General features: G+C 40.8%; 1 protein-coding gene across 3 annotated transcripts in view; it reads left to right on the plus strand.

Annotated features, from left to right (window-relative positions):
- The window catches only part of SHQ1 (SHQ1, H/ACA ribonucleoprotein assembly factor), a 192,042-nt gene that overhangs the window by 147,762 nt on the left and 26,882 nt on the right, over positions 1 to 17,398 (plus strand). The gene's annotated exons all lie outside the window — the stretch shown is intronic.

Below are 17,398 nucleotides of genomic sequence, written 5' to 3' on the forward strand. Positions count from 1 at the left end.
TCTACAGTATTTGGTGATCTTTTCATTTTCTTCCTGTGGACCAGTAGTGAACTTTTACTTTATATTTTCAGGCATGTTATTTGGTGTTAATTAAGTTATAATTGTGTTTCCCTCACAAATTGCAGTGTTTCTTATATAGTGACCTTCTTTTATCACTAATAATGCTTATTTGCCTTACAGTCTATTTTGTCTGATGTTAACATACAGATCCCAGCTTCCTTTCTGTTAGTATTTGCCTGGCATATCTGCTCTCTACCTTTAGAGGAGTTAAATTTTGTGAACGTTGCATCAACAAACTTTTGGTGACTGGTTTTGAATTCAAAACAACTACAAAATCTTTTTTTTTTTTTGTATGTGGAAAATATACTGTGAACATATTATATAAAGCCATGATGAATCAGTAATTTGGGAACTAGTTATTATTTAGATGTTTTGGAGGGTTTTGGTTTTATTGTTAGGCAGGTTGACATGTACTGGGTTCCCTGATTCAAGTGTTTGTCTTTGACTTCCCACTCCACACTGAATCAGTCACCAGTCCTTTAAATCTTCCTATATAACCTTTTTATTTAAATTTCTCTTTTCATTTCACTACTTTTCCTTTAATTTGGTCTTACTATCTTTCCTGTATTTTCTCATTTCCTGCCAGAATGTCCTCTCTGCTTTCCTTGCTACCAGAATCTCAGTCTCCCTCTTGTTTTTTCCTACAATACCAGTTTGATCATTCTGAAATGCCATTTTGATCCTTGGTGTCTTTCTTAGTTCTTGATGAGTTCCCCTTGCCAACAGGATGAAAGCCTAATTGCCTGAGTTGGGTTCAAAACCCTCTTTACCCTTCCTCATCTTTTATGCTTATCCATGTTCCTGCTGATTAGGCACCCTTCCTCTCTTCTGACAAACAGATTATTCACCATGTCCCATATTTGCCGTAACCCTCAGCTTTTCATTGCCTCTGTGCATTTCATTTTCTCTACCAGAAATGTTACATTTTGCCTGTAGCTTTCTCTTAACAACCAAAGTCATTTCTCCACTATAAGGCTTAAAGGTAACAATAGCATCAGTTTTCTTGGTGATGATATTCTGTAAAGTCAGTCATAGAATGGAAATCTCTAGTAAAATTTTCTCCTTTCCAAGTATTTATTTTGTGGCTTTTTCCTTGTGCATTGTCAGCACTATCTGATTGCTTAGCCTTGTCATGAAAGAAGGATTCCATGCCTGGAAACTGTCTAATAAATGAGGGGACCTATTCTACTCTGAAGCATCTTGGATTGTTTCAAAATTCTCCTTTAAATTGAATTCACATCTACTTTCTTCACATTAGTTCTAATTTTGAGTTCATATAGATAAGTCCATTCTCTCTTCAAATATCTGTTTTGAATTATCTAGAGAATTGCTGTTATATTCCTTTTGAGCTTTCCAACTCAACCTGTTCTGCCTTTAAATTATTCTTAAAGGTTCAAAATTTCCCATTTGCCTTGTCTTGTTTTAGCAAACTGTACTTTGTCAGTGTCTTCAATCTCTCCCCACCCTCCCCCCGCCCCCTGCCCCTTTTTGGTCAGTGCCCTTTTATAGTATCCTTTAGGTTAAATATAATGCTCCAGGTTTGGCCAGAAAGAGAGGGACTGTTGTTTTCAGTTTTTGGTAAATATTGCTATGTTTATATAGTGTAGGAGCTCAGCTTCTTATCATTGGAAACCTCAACACACTTCTTATTCTTAGTTTGCCATTAGCCAAAACCCTTGAAATCTTTTTTTTTAAGTATATTTTATTGATTATGCTATTACAGTTGTCCCAATTTTTTCCCCTTTGCTCCCCTGTGCCCAGTACCTCCCTTTCATCCAGCAATCACCCCTTCCCTTAGTTCATGTCCATAGGTCATATATATAAATTCTTTGGCTTCTCCACTTACTTTACTGTTCTTAACGTCCCCCTATCTATTTTGGACCTACCAGTTATGCTTCTTAATCCCTGATTCTTTTCCCCTACTCTCCTCCTTACCCCTCTCAGCTGATATCCCTTCATATGATCTTCATATCTATAATTCTGTTCCTGTTCTAGTTGTTTGTTTTTGTCTTTTAGATTCAATTGTTGATAGCTGTGAGTTTGTTGTCACTTTACTATTCATAGTTTTGATATTTTTTTTTCTTAAATGTGTGCCTTTAACATTTCATATGATAATGGCTTGGTAATCATAAACTCCTTTACTTTACCTTGTCTGGGAAGCACTTTATCTGCCCTTCTGTTCCAAATGATAGCTTTGCTGGTTAGAGTAATCTTGGTTATAGGTCTTTGCTTTTCATCACTTTGAATACCTCCTTATGTATAAGAGGTTAACTGTGCTGAGCCACTGATCAGGGGCCAGGATTGCACTTAGAAGATGTCTGATCTAGGTGTCCAGAGAAGCTGGCAGCACCACTCTGAAGGTTCACCATGCTTTTAAAAAGTTCCTGTTCTGGAAGATTTAATGAGGAAATAAAGGAAGACCCAAAACTATGGACATTTTGGAATTTTTGTTCTGATAGTCAAGGTCTTGTAAATATATGATCTGTGCATCTCTCCTTCCTGCACATATCAGATAGACTAGGAAATGCAGCCAATCTGCCGTGTAGTCTGAGGAGGGCACTCTGGGCCTAGTGGTGCCATTTGCTTTGTGCTATGTTGCCATGTTCACAAATCATTAAACCTTCCCACCCTTCTCCCCAGACAGCTCTTCAATGGGCCTTAAGAAAGTTTCAGTTTAGATTATACTTTTTTTTTATGTTTTTTATTGATTATATTGTTACAACAGTTCCAATTTTCTCCCCTTTGCTCCCCTCCACCCAGCATCTCCCTCTCCCAGCAATCCCCCCCCAAGTCCATACCCCTGGTTTGTAAAAAATAACTATTCCCCCCCTCTCAAATATTCGCACCCTTTATAATCTTGTATAGGACAATGGGTGAAGGTCTCAAGCTCCTCTAGCTGCTTCAAGCTGGACATGGTCATCGTCCTACCTACCCTTGGGTCCAGAAAACCCTAATAAGAGTGGGAGTGTGGAGGGGAGGGTGGCCTTCCCACATGGGTAAGGATTGTGCAGACTCCAGGTCAGTTGGCTGTCTCTGGTCGACGGCGTCCTTGGTTTAACAGGCTGGCATCCTTCTTGTGTTCTGGGGGCAACAGATTTGGCAAAAAGGGTTAAAAGACATCATTCAATCCATAACTACTAGATGACAAAAGGCAGGGATTAATTTTTCAATGTTCCATATTAGGAGAAAGAAAAAAAAAAAGGACTTCTTTGGAGGAAGGTGTGCTAGGAACATCTCACCTGTCGAAAACCCTTTTGCCCATTATGCTTAGTTTGGGCTGAGGTAAATAGTTTAGGTTTTCCCCCTCTCAGACCTCTGGGCCTTTTCTGTCCAAGCCATTAGGATAGAAAAGAGAAACCAGTTTTAAAGTGAAGCCCACAGACCACCCTATTCTTCACCAACCCAGCCATTTAGTTCAGCCAAACCGTTGAGTCTCAGGAGGCAGCACTGCAGAGAGGATTAAGTGAGGCTTATACGTACAGACAATCACTCAGGTAATGCGATCATAGGCTTATGTCCTTTGAAAACAGAAAACACGTGTTAATTTATGTAACATAACCCACAAACAAGTCTCTAAATCTGTAACACTGTCTTATTGGGAAGACATCCAGTTACAAGGCACTTGAAATTCTATTTGCCTGCAACTTGAATATCTTTGATGATATCATAGACATGGTTTAATTTTCAAGTGAAACCATATTTTAAATGAGAAGAAACTTTTAACACGGTTAGTTGCCCTATTTTATACTCTACTACTGATCATTGTGATTTTCCTTGAATAATGATTTCTCTCCCTAAGGTTACCCTCCTTTTCTTTAAAGGGACTACATTAAGTCCATTTTTAATTTATCCTGTTCATTTGCATAAACACAACAAGAGCAGCAAATGATCACTTATGATCTTTAGTTCTGCTTTGCTGGAACTTACCCAAGGAATATTTGGGGTGACCCTCAGTCTGTTCTTCAGGGCACAGAAGCTGAGCCACATAACTGGCATTCGTCCTTGCCTGTACACACCTGTTTTTTCAAGTCCTTCTGGTTTTTCATTGTGCCTTAAGGTCCCTTCTAGCCATCTTTCAGGAAAACAACCTTCATTCCTTCCCTGGAAAGATTGCTGTGGACCGCACAACCAACCATGGTACCAGGCCTTTTATCTCACGGGCTTTTATTACCTTTGAAAGTCAATCCCAGTTCCTCAGGGCTTTTTGGTAACAACCTGAGCCCAAGTATGTTTCCTTTAGGCTTGACATTCCAGTCAAAGACTTGGTCAAAAAAAAAAAAAAGGAACCTCTATTAACAACTGGTCTTATTAGTTCTATGCAAAGGAACTTATGTCATTACTTATTTGTTTAGAATGCCAAACTCTGGAGGGATCAAACAGGGAGAAAAATATACAATGTGAAGGAAAATCTTTGTCCTAATATTCACTGAACTGGCATTTCCATTCTTCATATTTTCATTTTTCCCCCACTAAAAAAATTTTTTTGTTTGTTTTTCCATTAAAGTTGTCTCATTTTTTTCCCCCTCTTGCTTCCCTGCACCCTGCCCCTCCCTTCCCCCACATTCAGTCTCCACTCAGTTGCCCATGTCTGTGGGTCATTCATACATTTTTTTTTTTTTTTACTTGACCTTTCCCTTCTTACACCCTTCTCTCCCTCCCCCCTCCCCCCTTGTTACTGTTAGTCTACTTCTTGTTCACATACCTCTGGTTCAATTTTGCTCATTTGTTTGTGTTGTTCATTAGTTTCCTGTAATAGGTGACAGCATAAGGTATTTTTCTTTTGTTGCCTGGCTTATTTCACTAAGCATAATTTTCTCTAGTTCCATCCATGTTGTTGCAAATGGTAGAAGTTCCTTCTTTTCTTTCTGCTACATGGAACTCCATTGCGTAAATGTACCATAGTTTTTTGATCCACTCATCTACAGATGGGCACTTAGGTTGTTTCCAGCACTTAGCTATTGTAAATAGTGCTGCTATGAACATTGGAGTGCATGGGTTCTTTTGAATTGGTGTTTCAGGATTTTTTGGATATAATCCTAGCAATGGAATTTCTGGGTCAAAAGGCAGTTCCATTTTTAGTTTTTTGAGGAAATTCCAAACTGTTTTCCACAGTGGCTGCACCAGTCTGCATTGCCACCAGCAATGCACCAGGGTTCCCGTTTCTCCGCATCCTCTCCAGCACAAGTTGTTTGTTGATTTGTTGATGATGGCCATTCTGACTGGTGTGAGGTGGTATCTCATTGTGGTTTTTATTTGCATCTCTCTGATGGCTAGTGATATTGAGCATACTTTCATATGTCTATGGGCCCTCTGTATGTCTTCTTTGGAGAAGTGTTTGTTCAGGTCCTTTTCCCATTTTTAAATTGGGTTGTCTGTCTTCTTGGTGTTGAGTCGTATGAGTTCTTTATATATTTTGGAGATCAGTCCCTTGTCTCAGATGTCATTGGCGAATATATTTTCCCATATGGTTGGTTTCCTTTGCATCTTGCTGATGTTTTCTTTAGCTGAGCAGAAACTTTTTAGTTTGATGTAGTCCCATTTCTTTATTCTTTCCTTTATTTCCCTTGCCTTAGGAGATATATCAGTGAAAATGTTGCTACGTGGGATATCTGAAATTTTCCTGCCTATTTTTTCCTCTGGGACTTTTATGGTATCATGGCTTACATTTTTAAGTCTTTGATCCATTTTGAGTTTATTCTGGTGTATGGTGTGAGTTGGTGGTCTAGTTTCATTTTTTTTGCATGTCCCTGTCCAGTTCTCCCAACACCATTTGTTGAAGAGGCTCTTTTCACTCCATTTGATGTTCTTTCCCCCTTTGTCAAATATTAGTTTACCATATGAACCTGGGTTTATTTCTGGGCTCTCTATTCTGTCCCATTGATCTATATGTCTGTTTTTATGCCAGTACCAGACTGTTTTGATTACTGTGGCCTTGTAGTATAGTTTGATATCAGGTATTGTGATTCCTCCTACTGCGTTCTTCCTCAAAATTGCTGTGGCTATTCGGGCTCTTTTTTGGTTCCATATAAATTTTTGAAGTATTTGTTCTAGGTCTGTGAAATATGTTGCTGGTATTTTAATAGGGATTGCATTGAATCTATAAATTGCTTTGGGTAGTATGCACATTTTAATGATGTTGATTCTTCCCATCCATGAGCATGGTATATGCTTCCATTTATTTGTATGTCCTTAAATTTATTTCTTCGGTGTTATGTAGTTTTCAGAGTATGGGTCTTTTACCTCCTTGGTTAAGTTTATTCCTAAGTATTTTATTTTTCTTGTTGCTATGGTAAATGGGATTTTTCTTTTAGTTTCTATCTCGGAGTTTTTATTGTTGGTGTATAAAAATCCCTTCGATTTCTTAATATTGCCTTTATATCCTTCTGTTTTGCCGAATTCACTTATTAGGTTGAGTAGTTTTTTTGTGGAGTGTAAAGGATTTTCTATGTACACTATCATGTCATCTGCAAATAATGACAGTTTTACTATCTCTTTTCCAATTTGTATGCCTTTTATTTCTCTTTCTTGTCTGATTGTGGTGGCTAGAACTTCCAAGACTATGTTGAATAGGAGTGGGGAGAGCGGACATCCTTGTCTTGTTCCTGATCTCAGGGGGAATGCTCTCAGATTTTGCCCATTGAGTATGATGTTGGCTTCAGGTTTCTCATATATGGCCTTTATTATGTTGAGGTATGCTCCCTCTATTCCTATTTTGCTGAGAGTTTTTATCATAAATGGGTGTTGTTGTACTTTATCAAATGCTTTTTCTGCATGTATTGATATGACCATGTGGTTTTTATCTTTCATTTTGCTTATGTGGTGTATTACGTTTATTGATTTGCGAATATTAAACCATCCTTGCACCCCTGGGATGAATCCCACTTGATCGTGGTGTATGATCTTTCTAAGGTGTTGCTGGATCCGGTTTGCCAGTATTTTGTTGAGGATTTTAGCATCTATGTTCATCAGCGATATTGGCCTGTAGTTTTCTTTCTTTGTTGTGTCTTGACCTGGTTTTGGAATTAGGGTTATACTGTCTTCATAGAACGAGTTTGGGAGTCTTCCCTCTTCTTGTATCTTTTGGAATAGTCTGAGGAGGATAGCAGTTAGTTCTTTCCTAAATGTTTTGTAGAATTCACTTGTGAAGCCATCCAGTCCTGGGCTTTTGTGTGTTGGGAGTTTTTTGATTACTGCTTCAATTTCACTAGCTGTTATTGGTCTATTCAGACTTTCTGCTACTTCTTGATTCAGTTTGGGAAGACTATAGTTTTACAGGAATTTGTCCATTTCCTCTAGGTTGTCAAATTTCTTGCCATACAGTTGTTTGTTATAACTTCTTATAATCCTTTGTATTTCTGTTGTTATCAGTTGTAATTTCTCCACTTTCGTTTCTAATTTTATTTATTTGGGTCCTCTGTCTTTTTTTCTTGATGAGCCTGGTTAAAGGCTTGTCAATTTTGTTTATCTTTTCAAAGAACCAGCTCCTACTCTTGTTGATCTTTTGAATTGTTACTTTAGACTCTATGTCATTTAATTCAGCTCTGATCTTGGTGATTTCCTTCCTTCTACTTGATCTGGGTTTTGCTTGTTGTTCTTCCTCTAGTTCTTGTAGCTGTAGGGTTAAATTCTTTATTAGAGATTCTTCTAGCTTTTTTAGGTAGGCTTGTATTGCTATGAACTTTCCTCTTAGGACTGCTTTCGCTGTATCCCATAGGTTTTGGGTTGTTGTGTGTTCATTATCATTGGTTTCCAGGAACTTTTTGATTTCTTCCTTGATGTCATTGTTAATCCATTCATTATTTAATATCATGTTATTCATTCTCCATGAGTTTGAATGTTTTTGAGTTTTTTCCTTGAGGTTGATTTCCAATTTTAAGCCATTGTGCTCTGAGAAGTTGCTTGATATAATTTAAATTTTCTTGAATTTATTGAGGCTTGTTTTGTATCCTACCATGTGGTCTATCTTTGAAAATGTTCCATGTGCACTTGAGAAATATGTATATTTTGCTTCTTTGGGGTGAAAACTTCTATATATATCGACTAAGTCCATTTGATCTAAAGTGTTGTTCAGTGCCTCGATATCTTTGGTGTTTCTTTACTTTGAAGATCTGTCCATTGTTGACAATGGGGTGTTAAATCCCCTACGTTGAGTGTGTTGCTGTCTATATCTTTCTTGGAGTCTTTCAAAAATTTCCTTTTATATTTGGGTGCTCCTAAGTTGGGTGCATATATATTTATAAGGGTTATATCTTCTTGATGGATTTTTCCCTTAAGTATTATGAAATGCCCTTCTTTGTCTCTTTTCATGGACTTTGCTGTTTAATCTGTTTTGTCTGATATAACTATTGCTACCCCGACTTTTTTTTCATGTCCATTTGCTTGAAATATTTTTTTCCATCCCTTTACTTGCAGTCTGTGTAGATCTTTTGTTCTAAGGTGTGTCTCTTGTAGACACCATATATGTGGGTCATTCTTTCTAATTCATTCAGCTACCCTATGTCTTTTGATTGGAGCGTTTAAGCCATTTACATTTAAGGTTATTACTGATAAGTACTTATTCATTGTCATTTTTCCCCTTTGTACTCGTGTTCTTCTCTGTCTCTCTCTGTTTCTTTATCTTCTTAGAGCAGACCCTTTAGCATCTCTTGCATTGCTGGTTTGGTGGAGATGTATTCTTTTAGTCTTCCTTTGTCTGAGAAACTCCTTATTTCGCCTTCCATTTTGAATCAGAGCCTTGCTGGGTATAGTATTTTTGGTTGTAGGCCTTTGTTTTTCATTGCTTGGAATATTTTTTGCCATTCCCTTCTGGCTTGTAGTGTTTCTGCTGAGAAATCTGAGGATAGCCTTATTGGAGCTCCCTTGTATGTTATTAGTTGTTTCTCTCTTGCTGCTTTTAGGATTCTCTCTTTGTATTTGAATGTTGCCATTTTAATTATGATGTGTCTTGAGGTGGGCCTATCTGGGTTCATCTTCATTGGGACTCTCTGTGCTTCCTGGATTTGCGTGACTTTCTCTCCTCATGTGAGGGAAGTTTTCTGTCATTAGTTTTTCAAAGAGGTTTTCTATCCCTTGCTCTTCTTCTCCTTCTGGAATTCCTATGATACGGATATTATTACGTTTCATGTTGTCCTACAGCTGTCTTAGAAGCTCTTCAGTCTTGTTCAGTCTTTTTTCATTTCGTTGCATTGTCTGGGAGTTTTTGTGTACGTTGTCCTCCAGCTTCCTGATCCGATCTTCTGCTTCCTCTAGCCTGCTTTTAATTCCTTCTACTGTGTTCTTCAATTCAGAGATCGTATTCTTCATTTCCTCCTGGCTCTTATTGATAGCTTCTATGTCCTTTTTCATGCTCGTGTAATTCTCTGTGAGTTCCCTGTAGTTTTTCTGGAGTTCCTTGTAGTTTTCCTGGAGTTCTTTGTAGTTTCCGCTGAGCTCATTTAGCTTCTTCATAATCCATGTTTTAAATTCCGTATCTGATATTTTGTTCCCCTCTATTTTATTTAGAACTCTTTCTGGGGATTCTACCTTTTCTTTTGACGGGGCGTTGTTTCTCTGTCTCCCCATTTTTCTGATTCCTATTGTTTGTTGGTGCTCTTGGAATGATCTGCTCTTCCTGGATCTGCCTCTGGTAGCGTCAGGTCATGTACCAGACTAGCCCTAGGCAGCCTATTGGGGACTTCCAGTGATCTACTGCCTTTGTCTCTCTTCTTTAGTTGTTAATATATTCAAGCTGTGATTGGCCGTCAGGCTTAAGGACCGTGGGTGTGGCAGCTTAATTCCTGTAGGCAGGGCTTTTATTTCTCCTTAGTATGACGCCACTTGGAGGGGAATGGTCTGTCTGCTGTACTGGGGCTGTGTCAGCACTGGCTGGTCCTCGGAGGAGGTTAGTGTAGCTTCCACTTACTCCTCCGCCCTCCTGGATCTCCGTCTGTGTTGTCGTTGATCATATTTCTTTAATCTTTCTGGTTTTATTTCAGCTACTTTTTGGTGGATCTTTTTCTCTGGTTAGTTGATTGAGAGTCACTCTGCCCACCTTGTCTAGAGATCTTTTGTGGAGGTGCTGCTAAAACATAATCACACAACCCAGGCAAGAAACCCACACCCTCCAATATCTCCCCCAACTACAATCTCACTATAGGCTGCAAATGAGCCCGTGTTAATATACTTGTGGAGATACTGGGACTCTTTATTTCGTAGGAGAAACAGAGAGGAGTTGTTTTAAATTAAGGAAGGGTAGTTTTTGAGCTGGAAGTTGATAGAGTATTAATATTATCAATTGGGATCAAGGTTATGTAAGAGAGCAATTAACACACTGTATGTTTGAAGAGGAGGAGAGGGTTACAGTGTGGAGTGAGAAAGTGGAAGTGTATAATATTAGGCTTATATAATCGGTATATACTATATGATTAGCCCTGGCTGGTTTGGCTCAGTGGATTGAGCGTCGGCCTGCGAGCTAAGTGTCGCTGGTTCGATCTTCCAGTCAGGGCACATCAGAGAAGGAAAACTCTGACTCCAAAAAACCTCCACTGCCTTGCGGCATACCTCTTCAGGGAAAAGGCTAAGGGAGTAAACCCCGACAGAAAATCCGGAGCCGGAGTCCCTAAGGTGGTTTGACATTGTAGTCAACACCGGCAACTCCTGCGGCGCACCTGAAGCCAAGCTGTATTGACTCCGTCTTTCCCTTGGACCCTTCAGCTGCGAAGAGAGGGGGGGTCTGCTGCATGGGCAACAGCAGACCCTCCATATCACCCTGCCCAGGCTCTGTAGCTTCAGCTTCACTGGAGAGGACACTCCAGCGTCATCGTAAGATGTCGAGGATACAGATACCGTGTCACTCCCGAGTCGGACTGCACAGCCATTCTCGGCGGTGCAGATAGACTCTTAAGAAGCTACACCATCGTCTCTCGAGACGGACGGCTGCCAACGACAACGACTATATGATTAGCGTGGGAGATAGGGTAGACACAACAGACATCCAGGTAGACAGAAAGCCAGAAATTGAAAGAGAAGGCTGGGGAGGTTAGAACGTAGGAAACAGATTGAGAAAGAATTTTCAAGAATAAAAACACAGAGTAGAAAATAGCAAAACAGGAAGGGAGAGAGGAAAGAGAGAGAGAAAGTAGAGAAGAGAAGGGTCGCAGAGAGAATGAAAGAAGAAGGGGAGGTAGAAGAGGGGGGACTGAATTAAAATTCTTTTTTAAATTATATGTTATAAAAAAGATTAGGAGTTTAAAACATGATATAAAATTGCAAGATAGAGAGAAAGGGTGAATATAGAGAGAGAGGAATAGGAGATAGGAAAGCAAGAGGATGTGGGAGGAAAAGAGCTCAGAGGAGGGAAGGAAATCAGGAGGAAGAGGAGATATTAGGGAAGGAGGGGATTGAAATTGAAGAGTTGACAAAAGATAGGATGAAGGAGAGAAATACAAGAGGGAGAGAAAGAAGTGAGGGGGTGGGGTAGAAAAAGAGAAGGGGTAAGAATGGGAGAGTGAAGGGAGAGGGGGATACATTAGAATTATAATTTGAATATTAAAAGATTATAATATAAAGTGGAATATGGAAAGAGAGAATATGTATAGGGAGAGAAGGAAAATAAGGGCAAGGGATGAAAGAAAAACAAATGTAGACTGAAGGGGGACAAAATAAGGAATTTTAATAAAATTGAGGGTGCGTAGCGCAGAGAAAGGAGAGGGTGAGAAAGGGAGAGAACTTAAAATTAAGAAATTAACTGAGAATAGGATGCAGAGGAGACATGCTAAGGGGAGAGAAGAGGAGGGGAGAAAAGGAGAGAGAATAAGAAGGGACTGACGGTAGGGGCAGTTAGAGAGAGATTGAGAGATAAAAGAATGAGGATTTTAACTCAATTCAACTTTTAGGCACAGTCTCTGGGTATTTTTGGTTTGTTTTTTTTTTGGTTTTTCCTTGCTTCCTTCCTGAGTCCGCTCCTATTCAAAATTCCGTGACTTTCAAATCTTTTCTGGTTGGTTGGCTGGCTGTGGGAGGGTTCTGCTTGATTCTGGGGTTGCTAGTCTTTTTTTCGTGGGCCTACCACCGCTCTGCTGTGAGCTGCGTTTAGTTGTTCCCTCCTGAGGCACCCTCAGCCCTCCTCAGGCTTGTCCAGCTACTGCTTCCCTCTGTTGGTCCAGCCTGTGCCTGCCAGCAATCCTCGCCCTGCCTCCAGTCCTGTCTCTATTCCCAGGCTACAGCTTCTGCTCTCTTCCCTATCTATATGCCTGCGCACCTAACCTCTCTCCCTGTCTCAAGATCGTCCTTTTGTTCTGCAGGACTCTGGCACAGTCGGTGGAAAGCGCCGGGCCCAGTGGCCCTTTCCTCCCCAGGGCCTCTCCCCTAGTCTGGAGCTTTGCAGCAGCTTTCCTGTGTGGGTTCTTCTTCTTGCCCCAAAACTGTCTCTATTCCGAGCTACAGCTTCCGCTGGCTTCCCTGTCTATAGGCCTGCGCGCTCTATCTTTCTTCCCGCCACAGCACTGTCCCTTTGTTCTGTAGGATTCTAGTGTGGTCGGTCAGCGCAGCGCTCTCCTACCCCGGAGCTCTCCCCCAGTCCGGAGCTCCGAAGCAGCCTTTCCCTGCGGCCCCTTCTCCCTGCCCTAAAACCGTCTCCACTCCAGAACCTCCGCTGTCTTCCCTACTTACACACCCTGCATGTCCTATTTCTCTCCTAGCCGCAAACCCGCCTTTTGTTCTGTGGGATTCTAGCGCGATTGCTCAATTCTCCCCCAGTCCGGAGTTCCGCAGCAGCTTTTCTGTGCTGCTGGTCTCCTTGCCCCAAACCTGCTCCTTTGTTCTGTAGGGCCCTAGCGCTAGTGCTGGGCTCGCCCGGAGTGCCGAGCTTTTGGTAGGAGGCTGCAGCTGAAGAGGTTTCCCTCTAGACTCAGATCACACACTATCTCCCAGTCCTGGTTGTTCACTGTCCTCTCCCTCCTCTGGCTTTTTCGGCCAAATCCTCTCCCTAACTCCCTACAAGTATTCACTCCCGGCTAATGAGCTCTCCGGCTTGATACTGCAAACGCAGGTAGTCTCGGAATGACTCAGCCTGCAGTTTGTGGTAAACCCCTCCACCCCCCTCCACGCTGCTCCCACGATCTCCTCCCCGTTCACACAATCAGAGATCCACACTCACTCAGTCACTCCGCTCTGCATTCGTTCCTGAAGTCTCTCCTTAACAGGAGCGAGCTGAGAACACTGTCCCTACTCCGCGGCTATCTTCCCCCTCTCCTAGATTACACTTTTTTAAAAAATATGCTTTATTGATTATGCTGTTAATTTGTCCCAATTTCTTTTCCCTTTGTTCCCCTCCACCCAGTGATGCCCCTCCCTCCAGTTGTCCCCCCACCTTAGTCCATGCCCATTGGTTGTGCATATAGTTCTTCTCAACATTTTCCTATCGACTCCACTCCCTCCTACTATGCTTCTTAATTCCTGTACCATCTCCCTCCCATTCCCCCCTCCCCCCTCCTTGATGAACTCCCCCCAAAGTGTTCCCCATACCTATAATTGTTTTCACACTCTCATTGCCTACTTGGTTTGCTTTTGTTTCAATTCCCTAGCTTCTGTTGTTAGGTGTTGTGATACAGTTTTCATTTTAATGTTCATAGTTTTGATCCTCTTTCTCCTAAACAAGTCCCTTTAAGATTTCTTATAACAGTGGTTTGGATCTGATGAACTCCTTCAGTTTTACTTTGTCCTGGAAGCGCTTTCTCTGCCCTTCTATTCTGAATGACAGCTTCACTGGATAGAGTAATCGTGGCTGTAGGTTTTTGCTTTTCATTACTTTGAATATTTCTTGCCAGTTCCTTCTTGCCTGCAGAGTCTCCTTTGAGAAGTCAAATGATAGTCTAATTGGGACCCCTTTGTATATAATTCTTTTCTTATGTTTTGCTGCTTTTAAGATTTTCTTTTTATCTTTAATTTTTGGCATTTTGATTATAATGTGTCTTGGAGTGGTTCTCCCTGGGTCCAGTTTATCTGGAACTCTCTGTGCTTCCTGCACCTGTAAGTCTATTTCCTTCTCCAAATTAGGGAAGTTCTGCTTCATTATCTTTTCACATAATTTTTCAATTTCTAGTTCTTCTTCACCCTCTGGCAATCCTATAATCCAAATGTTCTTTTGCTTATAGCTGTCCCAGAGGTTTCTGAGCCTCTCCTCATATTCTTCGCTTTTTGTTTCCTCTTTCTGCACTGGTTGACTGTTTGTTCCTTCCCTATGCTCTAATTTGTTGATTTGATCCCTGGTTTTCTTTCCCTCACTACTAGTTTCGTATGTGTTTTCATTTATTTCAGCAGGACTAGCCTCCATTCCTTCTTGTTTAAGATGTGCTGTTAGGTCTGTAAGCATTTGTATAACCAAAGCTCTGAATTGTGCCTCAGAAAGATATTCTGTCTGCTGCTCCCTTACATTATATATTTGCTGTCTGGTGAGCTGTAAGATTGGGATCTCTATCATGATCTGTGCCATCCTGAGTTTTGTGTTTACCTTTGCTTCCTGGGTGGGGTTGTCACACCTCCTTCACTATAGGAGGTGGAGCCCCATGCACTTGTCACTACCAGGCGACCCTTCTCACCACGCTGTGATGCTTTGTGTGGGGGGCGGGTGTCCAAGATGGATTCCTGCTGTTCACTATCTGCTGAGAGACCGGGAGCCTCCTCCTCCATCCCCATGCCCTCTGGCCCTCACAGTGCGAGGCAATGGGGGTCTGCCTTCCATGGAGTTAGAATCGCGAGCTGATGGGTTTGGTCTGCAGCCGGAGGTGCTCCCCAAGTGCTTCTCACCTTCCCTTAAATATGGGTGTCTGTGCTTACCGCTGTCCTGCTGCCATCGCCACAGGTGCTGCCACCAGCACAGCTTGACCTCTCCACCCTGGTGTCGCCCCTCCTACCCGTCTGGATGAGCACCACTTCTTTATAGCTTCATATGTTGGACTTCCATGTAGCTTTATTTTCTGGAACTTGTGGTTGTTTCTTATTTTGCAGTAGTTGTATTCCTTCTTAGTTGTGGAGCGAGACGTAACGTGTCAGTCTAGGCCTCCATCTTGGCCGGAAGTCTAGATTACACTTTTTATAAGAAGCCTTCTCCATTCACTTGCCTTTCTCTCCATCATTCCAAACCTGAAATGGCTGCCCATCCTCTGTGGTCTAATAGCCAGTACCGAATTACAGTCAGTTCTCATTATATACAGTTGTTGGGTTGTATTCTGTAAAGTTCCTTCTAACACCAAATTAGCAATCTTTGAATCATTGCTTCTAGTAAAACACTGGGTTAGGTTCCTTTCAGCCTTTGCTCCCAACATTTTCATCAAACAATCAATTCGTATTCTGTTTTATTAGAATGTCTGTTTAAAGACACCTGATTTGATATATATTGTTGATTGATCAACAGTGAATTCATAGCCAACAGCCTTATAATCCATGCCTAACAAAGCTTATCTAACACACATTTTCTCCATGCATTCTCGCCTTTGTGCGCTTAAGAACATTACAGCAACTCAGTACTAAGCTTGGGGGCCATTCTAAACAACAGTGAAATCATCAGCAAAGAGCCTCCAGAGGCAAAAACAACTGGCACTAAATTGACCATGAAAGGATACTTTTTTATGTATTAAACAAGAAGGCAGAGTGTCATCTTCTTAGACCTCAGCTGGGAACATGCACATTGGTTGACTAAAAATTTTTGCTTTTATGTACATGTCTGTGAAGGACTTCAAAAATGCTGAAGACTTGATTTTGAGGTTACAAATAAATGTCAACAAATAGATGAATTCACAAATATGGAATTCACAAATAATGAGGATCAACTGAACCTTATAGACAGACTAAACATTCGTATACGGACTAGAACAGTAGGACAAAAAAGAAAAAAATAAATGTTTTCCTGCCTTCAAAGAATTTAATATTTAAAACTTCAAGAAAAGCATTGAAGTGGTTAACCTGGGCAGAATTAGGACTTTGGTGGACTTTTTGCCCTCATTTTAAGGTACGAAATGGTTTCATGTCAAATTCTATGGGGAAGAAAACTATCTCCTCAGAGTGCAGGACTTCCAAAGCCCCTGAACTGGACGTGCCTGGCACACTGCCTGCTAATCCTTCTTATAGACTTACTTCACTGTGGTATGTTGGCTTGTTCCTTGCTGACCACACACTGAGATGATCTGTTCTTCAGATCAGAGACTGTTTTGTAATCACCATTATATTCACCAAATCGGGCACATAGTAAGTGGTCAATAAATATTTGTCAAAAGTCTGACCTTGGACCTTGACACTTGATCTATAAGGCAGCAGCTCAATCTAATTGCTTCTGGTCCTGGTCCATAACTCCTTGTCCGTAATCCTGAAATCCAGAACGTTTTGAAAGCAAAAGAATTTTCAGGTCTATTGACAGCAAAACCAGACTCACCTGAACTTACGTGGTGACATGAGACTCTTTTCAATCTTTATTTATCCCACTTGGAGTGACAAACCTTACATTTTGCTATAGAAATATTAGTGTATTAGTGTATTTGATTACAGGTTGCTGCTGGGGGTGTTAGGTAATATATAATATAATATATATTCAGAATTACCTTTCTGACATACAAAACAAACAAAACAATTGGAATTTTGAAACTCCTAGGTCTGAGGGTTTCAGCTAAGGCATTGCTGACCTGAAGTAGTATTTAGGAATTTTGTTTATAGATATTTTTTTTGCGGACATTGACAATTTATTTAGAAGGGAGTTAGCCAGAGGCATAAAGAGCTGCAGTCTGATGAGAGGAAAATGAGGTGACATAATCTGATGGTATAACTCCTGAGGGGACAGCATGCAAAGCCTCAGGGTAACTTTGAAGAATGCTGAGAATAGCTATTTTTATGAATAGAAAGCTTAGATAATAAAAACAAAGGTGTTGATAAATGACTTCATTATAAATATGAAAAATATTGGATTCCTTATTACATTTACATGGGCATATATCAGTAGATGCATGGGTAGAGTTTCCTAGACAAAGAGCTCCCTTGTTACAGAATGTATTTGAAAAGTGTAACCAGAATGTCCAAATCACATATTATTTCACAAAGAAATGTATTGGTAAAATATACTCTTCTGTTTAAAAAAAATGTTAAAATTTAAGCAAAATATCTGAAGTGACTGAGGTCAACCAAAAAAAAATTATCTTCCCATCTGGTCTTCTTGTTACTGGACAAAAATGGGGCTTCAGCAGTCTTTGCAGAGAGTCGCCGTGGTTTCCTGCTTCAACAGTGCTTGAATGGAACCTGGTGCTCGACCCTCATCCCAGCCAGCCACCTGGATCCATCCTTCTGCCACCTCCACATAGTGCCCTCTGACCACCCC

This window comes from Furipterus horrens, unplaced genomic scaffold (genome assembly GCF_987537825.1).
Source record: "Furipterus horrens unplaced genomic scaffold, mFurHor1.1.pri manual_scaffold_7, whole genome shotgun sequence".
Taxonomy (NCBI): Eukaryota; Metazoa; Chordata; class Mammalia; order Chiroptera; family Furipteridae; genus Furipterus; species Furipterus horrens.